The sequence below is a fragment of the Hypanus sabinus genome, chromosome 28 (assembly GCF_030144855.1).
Source record: "Hypanus sabinus isolate sHypSab1 chromosome 28, sHypSab1.hap1, whole genome shotgun sequence".
In the NCBI taxonomy this organism is placed as follows: Eukaryota; Metazoa; Chordata; class Chondrichthyes; order Myliobatiformes; family Dasyatidae; genus Hypanus; species Hypanus sabinus.
The window spans coordinates 10,030,023-10,051,734 of NC_082733.1; the positions used below are offsets into that span (position 1 = coordinate 10,030,023).

The following is a 21,712-nucleotide window of genomic DNA, read 5'->3' on the forward strand; positions in this document are numbered from 1 at the left end:
ACATTGACTAGCTCACACAGGAAAGTTCAGGTAAAGATCAATGGCCTAGAAATTGGATCATGTGCTGTCTTTATTTTCAGCATTCTACAGTCTACTATCCATTTGATGAGTAAATTCGGTTGGCATGATTTCAGGTGGAAATGGTTACCAGTTATGCAGTTTTAGTAGTCACGACTGGTCCTGACCCACTTTAGCAGATCTGCCTGATGCACCATCAATAACTCACTCTGAGACATAAGGCGAGATATCGGCTTTTATTGACTGGAAGAAGGAACCAGGAGTGAGTGTCCATCATACTATGTCCTGGAGACTGAGGCCGAGCGTCAGGCCTCAGATCGCCTTTATACAGGGGCCTGTGGGAGGAGCCACAGGAGCAGTCAGCAGGGGGCGTGTCCAGACAGGCACATAGTTCACCACACTGCCATTGTGCCCATGCATGACACCAATTGTCGCTCAACAAGCTCTTCTGTCCTTTTCGTGACATTCTGAAGCGCAGAGCTCCTGACAATGTGATGTGGTACAGTCTCGGGAAGATGGGGAGCACAGTAAGCCTCCTTTGTGCCCGAGTTGCACTCTACTGATGCAGGGGATATCTAGAACCCGATTATAGATTGCTCAGACAACTGCCTAAGTCCAGCTGTGGTTTAGTTGGCAGGAACATTGAGTAGGATGTAGCTGCTCAGTGGTGACACCACTGGTGACATACTGTTATTGCAAGCTTTCAAATGGCCCCCTCAGACCTCTCACAGAGGATCGGGAATCATGGAGCAAGGGGCAAGAAGCAGTGAATCGATTTAGAGGTGGTAAGAGAAATTGAGAATTTTGGAAGTGGGATGTTGATGACATTGCGTACTTCGATTTTCCACTCACCTCTCGGCCATGATGGAAACATCCAGTTTCTTTGTCCCAGCTGGTTCACCTCAACACGGATGCTCAACCCTCTACACCTCCGCCACACGTCAGGTGAGTCCCACAGCAGAGAGATTCTTCCTGAAACAGAATGCCAACACACACAAAATGCTGCGGGAAGTCAGCAGGCCAGGCATCATCAAAGGAAAAGAGTAAATAGTCGATGTTTCGGTCTGAGACTGGAGAAGTCAGAGTGAGTTATCCTTACTCGGAGTTCTTCCCCTTCCTTTCCAGCCCTGATGAAGAATCGGCTGTTTAGTCTTTCCTCTAGCATTTGTTGCATGTTGCCTGGATTTCCAGCAGCTGCAGATTTCCCCTTGTTTTAGATTTCTTCCACCACCATACTTGGTTGGACTTGGTTTTCAGTTGTACAAATTCTCTTTCAACTTCACTCACATTCTCCAGATCAAAGGTATGCATGGGCACTTGCACATCGCCAAGTTAAGCCTGTCTTTCTATCTGGAATAGTTTTTATTTCAATCTTACTCAGGCCCATTCTCTCAACTCATCAGGTGTATTGACAATTGCTTCCTGCGCTCAATCAGAACATGAAAATCTCATCACTTTTTCTCCTGCTCACTTTCATATGGTCTGCCTCTGATTCTTGTCTCCCTTTCCGGATCCTGCTGTCTCCACCTCAGGAGTCAGGCTGGCCACAACCATCCTTTACAAACCCATAGCATCCCACTGGCTCCTCACCCTGCCTCCTGGAGAGTTTCCATTCTATTTTCCCAGTTCCTGCATTTTGGTCACATTTACTACAGTAAAGAAATTTTCTCCACAGAAGACTGAATGTTAAATTGTCCAACTCTAGGTAACTTGCAAAGCACACCTCCAATGCCGTATTTAAGTTTGCTGACAAAGGTGGTGACGAATCAGCTTATAGGAGGGCTGAGTGGTTCCACAGCAACAACCTCTTACTCAATGGCAGCGAAACGAAGGAGCTGATTACTGACTTCAGGAGGAGGAAACTGGGGGTCCATGAGCCAGTACTCATCGGGGACCAGAGGTGGAGAGAGTCAGCGACTTTAAACGCCTCACTGTTTTCATTTCAGAGGATCTGTCCTGGATCCAGCACAAAAGTCTAATCATGAAGAAAGCACGGCAGCTCCTCTACTTTGCTAGCAGTTTGTCACCACTGCGCACATCTACAAGGAGAATTGAAAACAGTATCCATCATCAGAGACCCCCATCACATAAGTCATGGCTCTCTTCTTGTTGCTGCCATCAGGAAGAAGGCCCCAACACCCACACCAGCAGGTTCAACCATCAGGTTCCTGAACCAATTTCACTCAACATTACTTTCCCCAGCACTGAAGATAACCTATTAGTGAGGGTTTACATTAATTGCAGTAATGCAGAAACTGTAGTTTCTGTAATCATCTGCCACAATGGAAAGCAATAAACTGCAAAAGCTGGAATCTTGAAACAGAAACAGAGAACACTGGAAATGCCCAGTGTGCCAGGCAGCGTCTGCGGAAAGAGAAACAGAGTTAAAGTTTCATTTGAATACCCTTTGTTTGAACTGGAAAATAGGGAAAAGCAAAGCAATTAGTGTTGAGTTACAAAGGAGGTAGGGGAGGAATGGATGGGACAAGGGGAACATTCACAATAGGATGAGGCCAGAACTGTGTAAGGGATCTGTTGTGAAGGCCATCTGGTTGATGGTGTCTAACAAAAAGAAAAGAAACTGAGCAGAAGCTGGGAAAAGCTGCAATCTTCTGGTAAGCAAACAAAATCAAAGTTACAGTGCATTTATCTTCCCAGTCAGTGTTGGGGTTCATCCTCGATAAATAAATGAACCTGTCTTGATTTTTAAAATTAGCATCTTTCTGGTCAAACCCTTCCAAAGCTTCTTCCTTCATTAACACTTCCCCCACCTTCCCTCTTTCAGCTCACAATCCTCATTTAATGGTCAGCATGGAGCTGGTGGGCCAAAGAGCCTGTTTCTGTGTGGTACTCCTCAATAACCATCGTTATTCTACACTTGCTGATTTTATGCTCTGGTGATTTAGTGCTGAGCAGATGCATCAACTTCACCACTAGGGGAACGTGCCTGAGATCTGACAGGACTTGCAGGCAATTAGCAGCTGAAAATGACAAGAAAATTCTTCACTTCACTCTTTAAAATCTCTCTTCCTGAGGGTTGTGGAGATTTGAGCCACTGAATCATTTCAAACCTGAGACTTAAAGATGATTGGAAATGTAAGCACTTAAGTGAGATTGGCACTGACCAGGAAAATTGCATTCAGTGAACACTTTATTAGGTACACCTGTATACCTGCTCTTTAATACAAATATCTCATCAGCCAATCACGCGGCAGCAACTCAGTGCATAAAAGCACGCAAACACGGTCAAGAGGTTCAATTGTTGTTCAGACCAAACATCAGAACGGGGAAGAAATGTGATCTAAGTGATGTTGACAGTGGAATGATTGTTGGTGCCAGATGGGGTGGTTTGAGTATCTCAAAAACTTCAAATCTCCTGGGATTTTCATACACAACAGTCTCCAGAGTTTATGGAAAATGGTGCGATAAACAAAAGCAGAACATCCAGTGAGTAAAAGTTCTATGAGTAAAAATGCCTTGTTAGTGGGAGAGGTCAGAGAAGAATGGGCAGACTGGTTCAAGCTGACGGGAAGGCTCTGATAACTCTGATAACCGTGTGTTACAACAGTGGTGTGCAGAAAAGCATCTCTGAATGGACAACATGCCAAACCTTGAAGGGGACGGGCCGCAGCAACGGAAGATCCCGACACACACTCAGTGTGTGATAAAGTAGCCACTGACTGCATAATGACCTATAATCTCTGTTGATTAATATCAGAAAAAATGGCTTTCTCCTGCTCCTTTTCTTACTTTATTAATATTCTCCTCACATCCTGTGCTTTAGCTATCACTGGGAAAGCTGGCAGAAAGGAGCAGGCAACCCTACTGGAAAACCAGCCTGATTTTTTTTTTCGCTTCAGTGTGTGTCAAGGCTTCATCTGTCTCCCAGGAATGAGTAGGCAGTTTGTGGAGATTCAACAGGAACAACTTCAAAAGCTGCCCAAGCCAGGCCTGAGTGCTCCCTAAATCTCTCCAATATGGTTAGGGGGTACAACAAAACCCAAAAACTGGCAATAGTGGTAACAAGAACAAAGAAGTATTTGATTAATACTTCAATTCCGTGCCTGTCAATACAATGAATCTTAAAAAGTGGTTATGAATCAATAATAGTTTCTGAATATACTAAAACATTTAATTAAAATTGCATTGCTTTCCAATGAAGCAGAGAGAGTGCTGCAAGGAGCCAAGGAGCTCTGATTTACTGCGTTATTGTCGGCTTCAAACGTCCAGCTTCAGTGCCAGTAATGATCCAATGCATAGGGATAATGCTGATCAGGCTGGACCCTGGCACAGAGTAGTGTTGGAGGTCAGGCTATACAATAGTCTTAGTGCACTAGCTACTGATTTCTCTAACATTTGTTGAGAAGGCATCTGGGAGTTCCTGGGAGCAAGTTTGTGTTTGGCGTAGCGTTGGGTATTTTGCCCACTGTTGCACAACAGCTAGGATACCACCTACCCCAGCTGGCAAAATGGCTGATCTGGAGTGTTTGAGTATAACTTACAACTATGGTGAGAAGATCTCCTTGGCCAGTGTGCCAAACAAACAGGAGTTTAATGCTGCTGATCCTTCTCAGCTTCATACGTTCAGTTACGACCAAAGCTGAACGTCCTTGTCTCTTTTTACAGTAAACATTAGTAATGAACCCTGCTAGCTAGGGTCAGTAGTTCTCTACTTACTTATCACAAACCAGGGAAAGGCCATTCAGCCCATTGAACATATGTTAGCTCTGAACAGAAAAATTTCTATCACTCCCATTTCCTTTAGTCTAAATCTGACCATATTTCCATTCTCCTTCCTATATCTGGACTTGAGACTCATATGTTGCAATTTGCTTGATATTGTGGGCATTTTTCTTTCCTTGTTTTGAAAGGGCTATATTACTTTACTCTCCCCCATGTTTTTTTTTGGCAAAGTAAATTACTTCTTGGTCACTCTTGATTTTAGGAACAGTTTCCTTCCTCGCCAATATGATATCTCTTAACATCCAAAACGTTAGAGCCTATGTTTCATCAATTAGAAAGTTAATTTTATTTAAGTCCACTGAGTTCTCAAGTCTGCAAACACTGACTTCATAGAGAGGGACTGATTATCAAAATGATTACACCAAATAAACCCTTAAAAGCACCATGGCCTGTCCTGCATGAAGGAGATCAACTATCTGTTGTAAACACAAGAGATTCTGCAGACGCTGGAAATCCAGGGCAATACATACAAACAACTGGGGGGACTCGGCAGGTCAGGCAACATGTATGAAAATGAACAAGCAGTCGATCAGGCTGAGATCCTTCTTCAGCACTGGGAAGGAAGGGGGAAGACGCCAGAGGGAAGGGAAGGAGGATAGCTAGAAGGTGTTAGGTGAAGCCGGTTGGGTGGGAAAGGCAAAGAGCTGGAGAAGAAGGAATCTGATAGGAGAGGAGATTGGACCATAGGAGAAAGGAGGAGCAGGTGACAGGTGATAGGCAGGTGAGAAGTAAGAGGCTACAGTGGGGAATAGAAAAAGAGGGAGAAAAAATTACCAGAAGGAGAATTTGATGTTCATGCATCAGAATGGAGGCTACCTGGATGGAATATAAAGTGTTGCTCCTCCACCCTGAGAATGGCCTCTTCGTAGCACAAGAGGAGACCATGCCGTGACATGTCAGAAAGGGATTGGGAATGTTTGGACAGGGAAACTCCACTGCAGGTAGATGGAGCAGAGCTGCTTGCCAAAGCGTTCCTTCATTTTATGTCAAGTCTCACCGATGTAGAGGAGGCCACACCAGGAGCACTGGATACAATAGATAACCCTAACAGATTCACAGGTGATCTTGCCTCCGCTGGAAGGGTGGTCTGGGGCCCTGAATGGAGGCAAAGGAGTAGGTGAGTGGGCAGGAGTAGCATTTCTGTCACTTCCAGGTATATGTAACAGAAAGGGGGATTAGTGGGGAGCGAGGTATGGACAAAGATACCACAGAGGGAGCTATCCCCGTGGAAAATGGAGAGTGGGATATGTTTGGTGATAGGATCCCATTGAAGATGGCGGAAGTTGTGGAGAATGATGTGTTGAATGTGGAGGCTCATGGGGTGGCAGGTGAGGACAAGGGGAACCCTATCGCTGTGAAAGCGGTAAGCAGATGAGGTGAGTGTGGATGTATGGGAAGTGGAGGAGATGTGGTTAAGGGAAACATCAATGATGGAGAAGTGAAACCCCATGCAACTACCTACATTCAGTTACGTAAGTTCAATACAACATTGCAATCCCTCAGTCGGGTACTTCCTTCCATATATAATGCAGTCAGACGTGTACAGTATTTCAGGGCTCACCAGGGTCCTGTATAATTGGAGCAAGATTTTATTTCTCGTTATTAGATCTTTCTCTTACTCTTTCTTTTTATGACCATAAGACATAGGAACAGAATTAGGACATCTGGCCCATCAAGTCTGCTCCACCATTTAATCACGGCTGATCCTTTTTATCCCTTCCCAGCCCTACTCCCCGGCCTTCTCCCCATAACCTCAGATGCTGAGTCCAGTCAAGAATCTGTCAAGCTCTGCCTTAAAAATACCCAATGGCCTGGCCTCCACAGCTGCCTGTGTTAACAAATTCCACAAATTCACCTCACTCAGGCTAAAGAAATTTCTCCTCATCTCTGTTTTAAATGGACGCCCCTCTATTCTGTGGCTGTGCCCTCTTGTTCTAGACTCCCCCACCATGGGAAACATCCTTTCCACATCTACTCTGTCAAGGACTTTCAACATTCAAAAGGTTTCAATGAGATCCTTCTAAATTCCAGCAAGTACAGACACAGATCAATCAAGCATTTCTCATATATAACCCTTTCATTCCCGGAATCATCCTTGTGAACCTCCTCTGAACCTTCTCCAACATTAGCACATCCTCTCTCAGATGAGGAGCCCAGGACTGTTCACAATACTCAAGGTGAGGCCTCAGCATCACATCCCTGCTCTTGTATTCTAGACCTCTTGAAATGAATGCTAACGTGGTATTTGCCTTCCTCACCACCGACTCTTCCTGCAAGTTAACCTTCAGGGTGTTCTGCACAAGGACTCCCAAATCACCTTTGCATCTTAGATTTTTGGATTGTCTCCCCATTTAGAAAATAAGTTGCACATTTATTTCTACTACTAAAGTGCATGACCATGCATTTTCCAACATTAAATTTCATTTGCCATTCTCTTGCCCATTCTCCCGATCTGTCTAAGTCCTTCTGCAGCCTACCCGTTTCCTCAACACTATCTGCCTCTCCACCAGTCTTCGTATCATCTGCAAACTTGGCAACAAAGCCATCTATTCCATCATCTAAATTATTTATATACAGCATAAAAAGAAGCGGTCCCAACATCGACCCCTGTGGAACATTGCTAGTAACTGGCAGCTGACTGGAAAAAGATCCTTTTATTCTCACTGACTGCTTCCTACCAATCAGCCAATGCTTTTACTATGCCAGTAACTTTCCTGTAATACCATGGGCTCTTAACTTGGTAAGTAACCTCATGTGTAGCACCTTGTCAAAGGCCTTCTGAAAGTCCAAATATATAACATCCACTGCATCCCCTTTATTTATCCTGCTTGTAATCTTAATGGTACATTTAATGTCAGAGAAATGTCTACAATATACATTCTGAAATGCTTTCTCTTCACAACCATCCATAAAAACAGAGGAGTGCCCCCAAAGAATGGATGACAGTTAAATGTTAGAACTCCAAAGTACCCCTCAGCTCTCCTCCGTCCTACGCATAAGTGGCAGCAAACAATGATCCCCCTCCCCCACCATCGACACCCACCACCGAGCACTCAAGTGTGTAGCAAAGCGTGTTACACCAGACAGTCAGCCATTCTTGTCTGGCATGTAGTGTCAGGATTGGTCTCCTTTTTAGATTAACTGGGTCACGATATGAATGTTCCTGACTCAACCCTTGTTTTTTTTTATGAGGCCGAGTGGCTAGCTCGACACTCCAGCACGGATGGAAAGCGTGGCTGGGGGTGGCCCGACTTGGATTCGAACTCGGGAGCCTTCCCTCTGGAGTCTGGCGCTGATGCCACTCACCTAATAAGGGAGAAAGAGGTGACTCTGTTTTACAGTGAGAGGGGAGGTATAACAAACAACTTGCTGGTTTACAATGTTAAAAGTCCATTGCATTACTTTTTCTGAGCTCTGTGCCCAAAGATCTCAGGTTGCCGGGCACAAAGTCTTAGATCTTCTGATGCCCACCATATACCAATCTCCTGCCCGGACACCAACCTCTGATCCCCTCATCTCCAGAGCCACGAAATCTCAGCCTCTGAAGACAAGTGAAGCTCTTGGGCCGTGCCTTGATGTGTTGAATAATTGCCAGGTCCCATTCCCGCAAAGAACCGAGTAATTCCAGTCTTTAAAAGAACCCTGAAAGGGAAAAATAGAGATATTAAAGATGGAAATAGAACTGTATTCTCCTCAAAGAATTCCAACAGGTTCATCAGGCAAGATTTTCCCTTAAGGAAACGATCCTGATTTTGTTCATCTTGTTCTGTGTCACCAAGTACTCCATAACTTCTTCCTTAACAATTGACTCCAACATCTTCCCAGCCAGTCTATAATTTCCTTTCTACTGCCTTCCTTCTTTCTTAAAGAGTGGAGTGATATTTGCAGTGTTCCAGTCCTATGACATCATGCCAGAGGCCAATAATTTTTGAAAGTTCGTCACTAATGCCTCCACAATCTCTACTGCTACCTCTTTCAGAACCCTAGGATGCAGTTCATCTGGTCCAGGTGTCTTATGTATCCTGAGGTCTTTAAGCTTTTTGAGCACCTTCTCCCTTGAAATAGTAACTGTACTCACTTCTTTTCCCTCACTCCCTTCAATACCTGGCACACTGCTATGTCTTCCACAGTGAAGATTGATGCAAAATACTCATTTAGTTCCTCTGTCATCTCCTTGCCTCCTGTTTATTTCTCCGGCCTCATTTTCTGGCAGTCCTGCACCCATTCTCATCTCTTTCTTATTTTTTACATACTTGAAAAATCTTTTTCTATCCACTTTGGTATTGTTTGCTAGCATGCTTTCGTATTTCATCTTTTCCCTCCTAATAATTCTTTTAGCTGCCTTCTGTAGGTTTTTAAAAGTTTGTCAATCCTCTGTCTTCCCACTATTGTTTGCTTTTGTTGTATGCCCTATCTTTTGCTTTTACATTAGCTCTGACTCCCCTTGTCAACCACGGTTGTACTGTTTTGCCATTTGAGTATTTGTTTGCTTTTGGAAATCATCTATCCTGCACCTTCCTCATTTTCCCCAGAAACTCACACTAGTGCTGCTCTGCTGTCATCCCTGACAGCAGCTCCTTCCAAATTACTTTGGCCAACTCCTCTCTCATACCACAGTAATTTCCTATACTCCACTGAAATACTGCTACATCAGACTTTACTTTCTCCCTGTCAAATTTCAAGTTGAACTCAATCACATTGTGATCACTACCTCCTAAGGGTTCCTTAAGTTGCCTAATCACATCCAGTTCATTACATAACACTCAATCCAGTATAGCTGCTCCCCCAGTAGGCTCAAAGACTACCTGCTCTAAAAAACCATCTCGTAGGCATTCAACAAACTCACTCCTTGAGCTGCATTATCAACCTGATTTTCCCAATCAATAGGCATGTGGAAATCTCCCGTGACTATCATAACATTGCTCTTTTGACACACCTTTTCGATTTCCCATTTTAATCTGTGGTCCAAATCCCAGCTACAGTTGGGAGGGTCCTTTTACCTTGCAGTTTCTCAACCCAACCCACAAGGATTCAACATCCTATGTCACATCTTTCTACTGATTTGATGTCATTCTCTCCATGAAGAGCCACACCACCCCTTCTGCCTACCTTCCTATCCCTCCGATATAATATGCAACATTGGACGTCCAGCTTCCTTTCAGCTACAATTCAGTGATGGCCACAACATCCTACCTGACAATCTGTAAGAGTGCAACAAGATCATCCACCTTTATTCCTTCTACTCTGCACATTGTGATATAGCACAGAGTACTGTGTTTGCTACCCTGTTTGATTCTGCATCCCTAATACACTGATTCTTACCCTGCTGGCTGCAATTTTGTCCTGTCATCTGCCTGCCCTTCCTGACAGTCTGACTGCATGCTCTCTTTACTTTTTTACCATCTGTCCTACCCCGAGTCTTTTCACTGGAATTTACACCCCCCTGCCAATTTAGTCTGAACCCTCCCCAACTACTCTAACAAACCTGCCCATCAGAATATTGGTTCCCCTCTGGTTCAGGTGCAACCCATCACTTTTGTACAGGTCACACATCCCCCAGAGGACCTTCGGCATAAACACAGAATGCAGAGGTGAAGCTTTAGAAAACACGAGAAGTTGAATATAACTTTAACTCTAAGGAAAAAGCATATCATGGTGCTAGGCAATGCAGTAAGCTGAAGGATTGGAAGTGTTTAGGATAGGATAATAAAGGAATTGGTAGAGAAGGGAAAAAATGAATATGAGAGTAAATGAGCAAGAGATGTAAACTTGGAGCGTAGTTATGTGAAAAGGGGAAGTCAAGTACGGGGTGGTGAGATGGTGGATTATAATTGGCCACAGAAAAAGGGTACAGATCCGTTGTGACCTGCCGTCACTGAAAACACAAAAACACTCCCAGAAGGAGGTCCAGTACAGATCAGAAATTAGAATTAGTAAAGAAATATTGCTAAAGGAGTTAACAGGCCTGAAACTAGTCAATTCCAATGACCTGATCATCTGTATCCTTCAGTTTTAAAAGAGATGGTCTTGGAGGTATCGTTATCATTGTACAGAGTTCTACAGATTCTGGAATTGTTCTATTGGACTTTAAAGCAGAAAATCTATCTATCTATCATTTTATCCATCCACTGAACCATCCATCCATTGTCCTCTCTACTCAAGAAAGGAAAGAGAAAGAGAACATAGAATTAGCAACCATGTCGGAGCCATATATCTGTTTCCGATCAGCACTGTATTCTGTGTTGGGCGTTTATTATGGTAGCTAGTCACATGGGTGGGGGCGTGGTCAGAGTGAAGGGTTCACCTACGCATTCAAGCTTCATTCTGTGCAGTTGGCAGCTGGAGACTGTTGGGTGTCATGTCTTTTGTTGATGTTTAATATCACTAGTTTTCATCTCATAAGTTTCATTGCTTCAACATTGTACGTTTTGCTAGTTGCTAATACTTTGACTTTGTGAAACACTATCATTGGATTGATCAGAGAACGTGTCATACAAGGGTAACTAACTACCCCTGGGGTCACCAGCAGTGCCATTGGCTTGTTTGAGCTGCCACTGCAAACCTGCTCCCCTGACATCAGCAGTGGGTAAAATGCTTGAATCTACCATGTCACTTAGAAAATAACAATATGATTAGAAAGAGTCATCATGGATTTATGAAAAGGAAATGATACGTGATTAATCTATTGGAATTCTTTGAGGAATTCTAGAGTAGATGAGGATGATTTTTTTATGGCTTATATAAGATCCCATACTAGAGGTTGGTGATGATAATTGGAGCATGTGGAATTGGAGGTGTGAATTTGACCAGCAGACAAAATGGACATCGGAGGTTTTGAGAGGAGGGGTCTTCAATCAGGTCCAACGCCTGAGTACGAAAGGCAGCAGCGCGTCGGTACAGAGAAAATGAGCTTTGACCAGCAACCAATTGGCAATTATGATTGATTAACAAGAGGAAATAAAGGGAAGGCGGGCCAAGCACAGTGGCCATCATCGCTGTCTGAGTGGACAGAGTCAGACTGGAGATCATGAGGCTTTAGCTCTTTGAGGCTTCCACAGATGCCAGACAGGATAGTGGAGTGCTCCTCTAGTGGGATGTGGGAAAGCAGGGAGAGCTCCAGTATCCCTGACGACTACAACTGTGAGAAGTGCAGCTTCGAACACTCCACATTAAGGAGTTGGAGCTGGAACTGGATGAACTCTGGATCATTTGGGAGGCTGATAGGACATATACAGTGGTAGTTGCACCCAAGGTGCAGGACACGTGAGACTAGGTGACAGTCAGGAAGGGGAAAGGGGTTAAGGAATCAGTGCGGAATAGCCCTGTGGTCATTCCCCTCAATAGGTTTATCGCTTTGGATACAGTCAGGGGGTGGGGGGGAGGGTGATGACCTAACAGAGGAAAGTCACAGTGGTCAGGTCTCTGGCACTGAGCCTGCCTCTGTGTATCAGAAGGGATGGAAGGAGAAAAGGCATGCTGTGGTGATAGAGGATTCGTTAGTGAGAGGATTGAGCAGGACTGTCTGTGGGCAAGAATGAGATTCCCAATTGGCATGTTTCCTCCCGGGTGCCAGGGTCTGTGATACCTCAGATGGAATTCTCAACAGTCTTAAGTGGGAGAGTGAACAGCCAGAAGTCATGCTCCATGTAGGTACCAATGACGTGGGTAGGACGAGTGATGAGGTTCTGCCTAGGGTGTTCAGGCGGTTAGGTTCTAAGTTAAAGGGCAGGATCTCCAGGGTTGTGATCTCAGGATTGTTACAGGTGCCATGTGATAATGAGATCAGAACTAGGAGGATTATACAGTTTAATATGTGGCTAAGGAGTTGGTGTAGAAGGCGGGGCATAAGATTTTTGGATCATTGGGCTCTCTTCCAGGGAAGACCTTTACAGAAGGGACAGTTTACACACGCAGTGCAGGGGTACCAATAACCTAGTGGGAAGGTTTGTTACTGTTGTATGGTGCAGTTTAAACTAGAGATGCAGGGGAATGAGAACCAGATTGCCAAAACAGTTAGCGGAGGGGTTGCAGAGGCAGTTTTTGTTAAGACCTCAGAGAAAGTTAGGAATCAAAAGGTGAGCATGGTGCAACTGGTGCCCTCAGCTGCCTATATTTTAATGTAAGAAGTATCGTAGGAAAGGTGAATAGTGCTGAAGATAAGGTGGCTGGTTTACAAACAGAGGCAATGTGAAGTGAGGAGAGGCTGTTGATAGGGCAAACTTGCACTCAACTGGATGAGTTGCAATGTAATATTTGAATGTGCATAGTGTATGGAATAAAGTAGATGAACTTGTAGCACAGTTACAGATTGGCATGTATGACGTGGGCTTCACTTAACTGTGGCTGAAAGAAGACTATAGCTGGGAGCTTAATGTCCAAGGATACACACAGTATCAAAAGGACAGGCAGGAAGGCAGAGGGGGTGAAAAATGAAACCAAATCAATAAAAAGAGGTGATGTAGGGTCAGAAGATGTTCAATTATTGTGGATAGGGCTAAGGAACTGCCAGGCTAAAAAGACACTAATGGGAGCTGTATATAGATCCCCAAACAGTAGAAAGGATGTGGCCTAGAAATTACAATGGAGATAGAAAATTCATGCCAAAAAGGCTATGTTGCAGTAGTCATGGGGGACTTCAATATGCAGGTAGCTGTGAAAATCAGGTTGGTAGCGGATATTTCTAGAGTGCCTATGCAATGCTTTTTAGAGCAGCTCGTGGTTGAACCCATTGGGGAATCAGCTAGTCCAGAACGGGTGTTGTGCAAGGGACCAGAAATGATTAGAGCTTAACCATATAACCATATAACAATCACAGCACGGAAACAGGCCATCTTGGCCCTCCTAGTCCGTGCCAGCTTAAGGCATAAGAACCCCTAGGGGTAGTGTTCATAATATGATAGAATTCATACTGAGAATTGAGAAGGAAAAGCTAAAGTCAGATGTATCAGCATTGCAGTGGCATAAAGGGAATTACAGAGACATGAGAGAGGAGTTGACAAGAATTAGTTGGAAAAGAACACCGGCAGGGATGACGGCAGAGCAGCAATGGTTGCAATTTCTGGAAGCAATTCAAAAGGCACAGGGTATATACGTCCCAAAGAGGAAAAAGTATTCTGAAGGAAAGATATCACAACCACAGCTAAGGAGAGAAGTCAAAGACAACATAAAAGCTAATGTGAGGGCATACAATAGAGCAAAAATTAGTGGAAGTTAGAGGATTGGGAAGCTTTTCAAAAGCAACAGAAGGCAACTAAAAAGTCATCAAGAAGATAAAGATGGAGGTAAAGTAAGCTATCCAAAAGTATTGAAGGGGATACCAAGTTTCTTCAGAAACATAAAGTGTAAAGGAGAGGAAAGAGTGGATATCAGACCTCTGGAAAACCATGCTGGAGAGGTAGTAATGGGGGACAAGGAAATGGCAGAAGACCTGAATAAGGTTTTTGCGTCAGGTTTCACCATGGAAGACATTAACAGGATGGTGAAAGTTCCAGGTGTCAGGGTGCATGAATGAACCAGAGGTGATTAGGGACCTTAAGATAAAAGAACCCTTAGGAGGCAGATTTCATAATATGATTGAGTTCAACTTGAAATTTGATAGGGAGAAAGTAAAGTCTGACGTAGCAATATTTCAGTGGAGTACAGTGATATGAGAGAAGAGTTGGCCAAAGTAAAGTAGAAGGAGCTGCTGTCAGGGATGACAGCAATGGTGTGAATTTCTGGGGAAAATGAGGAAGGTGCAGGGTAGACGTATTCCAAAAACAAAGAAATACTCAAATGGCAAAATAGTACAACTATGGCTGACAAGGGAAGTCAAAGCTAATGTAAAAGCAAAAGAGAGGGCATACAACAAGAGCAAAAATTAATGATAAGATAGAGGATTGGAAAGCTTTTAAAAATCAACAGAGAACAACTGAAAGAAGCATTAGGAGGGAAAAGATGAAGGATGGAAGCAGGCTAGCAAACAATATCAAAGTAAAAGCTTTTTCAAGTGTGTAAAAATAGAGATGGGAGTGGATAAAGGACCACTAGAAAATGACACTAGAGAAATAAAAGCATGGGATAAGGAGATGGTAGATGAAATAAGTGAGTATTTTGCATCAGTCTTCACTGTGGAAGATATTAGCACATTGAAAGGTGTGAGGGAAGAGAAGTGAGTACAGTTACTATTACAAGGGAGAAGGTGCTCAAAAAGATGAAAGACCGAAAGGTGCATAAATCACCAGGACCAGATGAACTGCACCCTAGGGTTTGGAAAGAGGTAGAGGTAGAGATTGTGCAGGCATTAGTAACGATCTTTCAAAAATTATTGGTGCCAGAGGACTGGAAAAATGCAAATGTCACTCCACTGTTTACGAAAGGAGGAAGGCAGCAGAAAGGAAATTATAGACCAGTTAGTCTGCCTTCAGTGATTGGGAAGATGTTGGAGTCAATTGTTAAGGATAAAGTTATGAAGTACCTGGTGACACAGGACAAGATAGGAAAAAGTCAGCATGGTTTCCTGAACGGAAAATCTTACATGACAAACTTATTGGAATTCTTTGAGGAGATTACAAGTAGGATAGATAAAAAGGATGTAGTGAATGTTGTATATTTGGACTTTCAGAAGGCCTTTGACAAGGTGCCACACATGAGGCTGGTTACCAAGTTAAGAGCCCTGGTATTACTGGAAAGTTATTGGCTGCTTGGTAGGAGGCAGCAAGTTGGAATAAAAGGATCCTTTTCTGGTTGGCTGCCAGTGACTAGTGTTGTTCTGCAGGGGTCAGTGTTGGGACCACTTCTTCTTAGATGATGGAATAGATGGCTTTGTTGCCATGTTTGCAGATGATACAAAGATTGGTGCAGAAGAACGTTGACAGATTAGAAGAATGGGCAAGAAAGTGGCAGATGAAATACAATATTGGAAAATGCATGGTCATGCACTTTGGTAGTAGAAATAAATGTGCAACCTATTTTCTAAGTGGGGAAACAATCCACAAATCTGAGCTGCAGAGGGACTTGGGAGTCCTTGTGCAGAACAGCCTAATGGTTAACTTGCAGGAAGAGTCAGTGGTGAGGAAGGCAAATGCAATGCTAGCATTCATTTCAAGAGGTCTAGAATACAAGAGCAGGGATGTGATGCTGAGGCCTCATCTTGAGTATTGTGAACAGTTCTGGGCTCCTCATCTAAGAAAAGATGTGCTGGCATTGGACAAGGTTCAGAGGAGGTTCACAAGAATGATTCTGGGAATGAAAGGGTTATCATATGAGAAATGTTTGATAGCTCTGGGTCAATACTCACTGGAGTTTAGAAGGATGAGGGGGATCTCATTGAAACCTTTTGAATGTCAGGATAGAGGGGTGTCCATTTAAAACAGAAATTTCTTTAGCCAGAGGGTGGTGAATTTGTTGAATTTATTACCACAGGCAGCCGTGGAGGCCAGGTTGTTGGGTGTATTTAAGGCAGAGATTGTTAGGCTATGGGGAGAAGGCTGTGGAGTGGAACTAGAGAGAAGATTCTTGGGAAACTGAAAGGTCTGAAGGTAGATAAGTCACCTTGACCAGATGGTGTACACCCCAGGGTTCTGAAGAAGTGGCTGAAGAGATTGTTGAGGCATTTGTAAAGATCTTTCAAGAATCACGAGATTCTGAAATGGTTACAGAAGACTGAAAAATTGCAAATGTTACTTCATTCTTCAAGAAGGGAGAGAGGCAGAAGAAAGGAAACTATAGGCCAGTTAGTCTGACCTCAGTGTTTGAAAAGATGTTGGAGTCGATTATTAAGGATGACGTTTCAGGGTACTTGGAGGCTCATGATAAAACAGGCCACAGTCAGCATGGTTTCCTCAAGGGAAACCTTCCCTGACAAATCTGTTGGAATTGTTTGAAGAAATAACAAGCAAGATGGAAAGAGGAGAATTGGATTTTCAGAAGGACTTTGCCAAGGGACCACACATGAGGCTGCTTAACAAGTTATGAGCCCATGGTATTACAGGAAAGATTCTAGCATGGATAAAGCAGTGACTGATTGGCAGGAGGCAAAGAATGGGAATAAAAGAAGCCTTTTCTGATTGGCTGCTGGTGACTAATGGTGTTCCTCAGGGTTCTGTGGTGGGACCAATTTTTTTGGGAATTGATGGCTTTGTTGAAAAGGTTGCAGACGATATAAAGATAGGTGGAGGGGCTGATGCACCATCAATAACTTACTCTGAGACGTGAAGGCGAGATATCGGCTTTTATTGACTGGAAGAAGGAACAAGCAGTGAGTGACCACCATACTACATCCTGGAGACTGAGAGGCTCAGGCCTTGATCGCCTTTATACAGGGGTCTGTGAGGAGCCACAGGAGCAGTCAGCAGGGGGCGTATCCAGACAGGTATATGTAGTCCACCACAGGGGCAGATAGTTTTAAGGCAGTAGAGAAGCTACAGAAGGACTTAGACAGATTAGGAGAATAGGTAAAGAAATGGTAGATGGAATACAATGTTGGGAAATGTATGGTCATCTATTTAGGTAGAAGAAATGAAAGGTTTGACTGTTTTCTAAATGGAGAGAAAATACAAAAAAAAAACTGAGATGCAAAGGGACTTGGGAGTCCTTGTGCAGGATTCCATAAAGGTTAGTTTGCAGGTTGAGTCTGTGGTGAGGAAGGAAAATGGAAAATTAGCATTCATTTCAAGAGGACTAGAATATCCAAGCAAGGATGTAATGAGGCCTCACTTGGAGTATTGTGAGCAGCTTTGGGCCCTTATCTGAGAAATAATGTGTTGAAACTGGACAGGGTTCAAAGGAGGTTTATGAAAATGATTCCAGAATTAAATGGCTTGTCATATGAAGAGTGTTTGATGGCTCTGGGCCAGTATTCACTAGAATTCAGAAGAATGAGGCGTAACCTTATTGAAACCTATCAAATGGTGAAAGGCCTTGATAGAGTGGATGTGGAGAGGATGTTTCCTATGGAGGGAGAGTCTAGGAGCAGAAGACACATTCTCAGAATAGAAGGCCGTCTTTTTAGAATGGAGAAGAGGAGGAATTTCTTTAGCCAGAGAGTGGTAAATCTGTGGAATTGTTTCTCACAGGCAGCTGTGGAAGCCAAGCCTTCATGTATATTTAAGGTAGAGGTTGATAGATTCTTGATTGGTCAGAGAATGAAGGGATATGGGGAGAAGGTAGAAAATTGGGGCTGAGAGGAAAATTGGATCAGCCATGATGAAATGATGGAGCAGACTTGATAGGCCAAATGGCCTAGTTCTGCTCCTATATCTTATGATCTTATGATTGAGAGCCAGTTAACAACTAGAAAGTCAAATGTCAGAAGGAGCAGTTCTTTCTTGGGCCTGTACTGGTGAGATACCATACGGGTCAATACATTTGGCTGAGGGGAACAAACGTAACATTTCCAGTGAACATTAATTATGATGAATATAAAGGGGTTTCAGAAGGATATGGATGAGATGAGAGTGTGTGGAACATCATGACAGATGGAGCACAATGTGGAGGCTAAAAATGGGAATGCTGCAAATTTTTATCGATCATGGAAGAACAGGAAGTGCCGATGTTCAAAGAGCCTAGAGGGTCCTTATATACAAGTCACTGAAAGATAATCTGCAGGTAAGGAGAAGAGGTAAGAGGCTAGAGTGGGGAATACAGAGGGACTTGATCAGAGCACACCTGGAATACTGTGTACAATTCCATCTTTTTATCTTTAAAAGTGTGCTAATGACTTAGTGAAGTGAAGTTTCACCATAAGATACTAGGTCTGCCAATGCTGAGAGACTTATTAAGCCAAGCCTCTATCAAGTTTAGAGAAATGGGAGATGACCTCAGTGAAATGAGCAACATTCTCAAAGTGCCGAACAAGGTAGTTACCGAGAGGATGTTTCCCCCGATTAAGGATCTAGAATTAGGGCTCATGTTTTCAAAATTTAAGACTAAAATGATGACAGATTTCCTCATCATCCACCAGGAGGCCAGAGGGGATCAGTCAAAAAAGTAGATTAGGGGATTAAAGGGACATGGGGATAGGACAGGAAAGTACTGTTGAGGTAGAGAATTAGTTTGTTGAATGATGGAGCTGGGCTTGAAGAGAAGTCATGGTGTGCTCCTTGAAGGCATGATTTGGAAAGGAATTACAAGTATGATGTGGGAACTCTATTCCATTCCCCTCTTTACCTGCCTCTTCGGGTCATTAATTTCAAGACCAGTGACTGAGCTATTAATCAAAATGGTGGTGGTGGGGGAAATCTTTTTGTGCATCAGGCAGCATCTGCAGGGAGAGTAACTCTCTCAGCTTCATCAGACTGGAAATGTTAGAAAATCAGTGTGTTTTAAGGTGCAGATAAGGAGAGAGTTGAAAGAAACAGAGGGATTATCTGTGTAGTGAGCAGTTTAAGAATATCAAGGTATCAATTACTTTAAAAACTGCCAGTAAAGACAGAAGAGGAAACAGCATTACAGAAACTCAATTGTGACATAGGGAGGGGTTTTCATTGTTGATTGGTTGTGTGGTGAACTCTGTGCATTGTGGTCTGAAATTTTGCCCATGTTGGCTTATAAATAAAGTTGACTCAACTTATGTATCCTCTGCCTGATTGAAGGAGTGGGGAGAATGACTGGGGTGGGAGAGGACCTCAATCATATTGGCTGCTTTTCCAAGGCAATGGGAAGTGTGGACAGAGTCAATGGATTTAGGACAGTATACAATTAACAAAGTTACACTTTGCCAAATCGTCTTTAACAGTTCCCAAGAAAGAATGGCCAGACCTGAAGCTCATTATGATACTAAGGAGAACTGCCCTGATTTTGTTCAAATAATGCCATGGATGTCTTCCATCCACTTGGGAGGGCAAATAGGGACAGGGATACCACAATAACAGCACAGCCCTCCTTCAGTATTGACTGAAGTGTCAGCCTACCTTCTGACACTAGAGTCGGTCTTAGCTACATGAAAATTATCTGTTCGATATGAAGTTGTTTTCCAGAAATCCTCTATTTGTTGAAGTACATCACATCTGACTCTTCTAATACCAACCTTGACTGCATAAGATCACATTTGTGTTGTAAATCAATCTTTATTCTGCCTTAATATCCTGACGTACATCACAATCATACTTGAGTGGGCCAGTAGGAGGAATGACCATCAGCATACCGGCCAGTTCTCTTTTATCATTCTGAAAACTCAACCACTACAAGATCTATCCTGTGTGCAGTCATTTCACCTGGCCTTTTTTGGACTGCAATGCAAAGATCAGGCAAATAAACCTTTAACAAGATGTTTACACATGGTTTATGCAGTTGGTTAATTTCCAATTCATTTTTACATGGATGCAAGCCAAGTCTGAGTTGAGAAAATCAAAAGAAAGGCAGGTTTGGCAGTTGAACTTCTTAAGCAATGCTTCTTGTTAAGGTGTCACTTTGACAATTAGAATGCAGTTGGTGCATAGACTCATCGCTACAGGAGTCTTCATCAATATAATCCCAACTTCAAATTCATCATTCGGAGCTCAGCATTCCCAATGGCTGAAGTCTATATCCACCCTATGGCCATTTCATTCGGTACACCTATACAACTGCTTATTAATGCAAGTATCTAATTAGTCAATCATGTGACAAAATCTCAATGTATAAAAGCATGCAGACATGGTCAAAAGATTCAATTGTTTTTCAAACCAAACATCCGAGTGGGAAGAAATGTGATCGAAGTGACTTTGACCGTGGAATGATTGATAATGCCAGACAGGGTGTTTGAGTCTCTCAGAAACTGCTGATCTCTGGGGATTTTCGTGCTAAATGGTTTCTGGAGTTTACAGAGAATGGTGCAAAAATTTAAAAAAAATCCAGTAAGTGGCAATTCTGTGGGTGAAAATGCCTTGTTAATGAGAGAGGTCAGAGGAGAATGGCCAGACTGTTTCTAGGTGCCAGGAAGGTGACAGTAACTCGAAAACCACGCATCTCTGAATGTCGCAGCTTGAAGTGGATGGGCTACAGGAGCAGAAAACTACGAATGTGCACTCAGTAGCTGCTTTTGTAAGTACAGGAGATACCTTATAAAGTGGCCACTGAATGTATGTGTAGGGGACCTTTAAAAAAAAGTTTGTATCAGGTGGTATGCTTTAGTGGTGGTATCACTATACCCTGACCACTCAGTGAGTTACTGCCTTTAATCTTGTTTATACCTACCCATCTCATCATTGTTCGAATGCATGAAGCAACACAAAGGAACTCGGAGTTCAGCCTCTGACCTTTCCCTTCCTGACTTTAATCAGGAATGCTCCAGCGGACTTCAATTATTCTAAGGTGTTAGATGGATTTTATAAATATTGATTGTATTAGTAATGTCTACAACATTATCTGAGATCTACAACTTGGATCCCTTAAATGGATTGCAGTTTTCTCTGTGAAGATAATGGACAGAGTTTAAAATGATAAATTATGAGGGTAAGTTGCATAAATCTGGCTTATATTCCCCTGAGTGGAGGAATGATTTCGGAGAACCATGTAAAATATTTATGGAAGACAAGAGCATGTATAAAATTTTATTTGACATTGGTTAGACCACAGCTCAGTATTTATTTGTACAGTTGTGGTTGTCAGACTTGAGGAGGCTGAATGGAGGATTGGTACAGGAGCTTAGTATTATGTCAGCATAAACAGGATAGAGAGGAGGAATTAGCCCGTTTGGAAATGTTGCTTTTGTTTTCTATTTAGAGATAAGGCATGGTAGCAGGTCCCTCTGGTTCAGCAAGATCACTGCCTGGCTGCTTTCTTGTCACCAGTTAACTACGAACCTCCGTCTTTGGAATGTGGGAGGAAACCCACACAGTCCACGGGAGAACGTGTACAGTCCTCACAGACAGCTGTGGCATTGCACCTGGGTCGCCGGTGCTGCGATGATGCTACACTACCGTGCCACCTATAAGAAACTTTTCCCCATCGCAGAGGTCTCCAGAGGGCATTTAGGCTCAATGTAAAGGAT

General features: G+C 43.2%; 1 protein-coding gene across 4 annotated transcripts in view; it reads left to right on the forward strand.

Moving 5' to 3' along the window:
• The window catches only part of LOC132382418 (cortexin domain-containing 1 protein), a 76,716-nt gene that overhangs the window by 37,404 nt on the left and 17,600 nt on the right, over positions 1–21,712 (forward strand). The window lies entirely within an intron of this gene.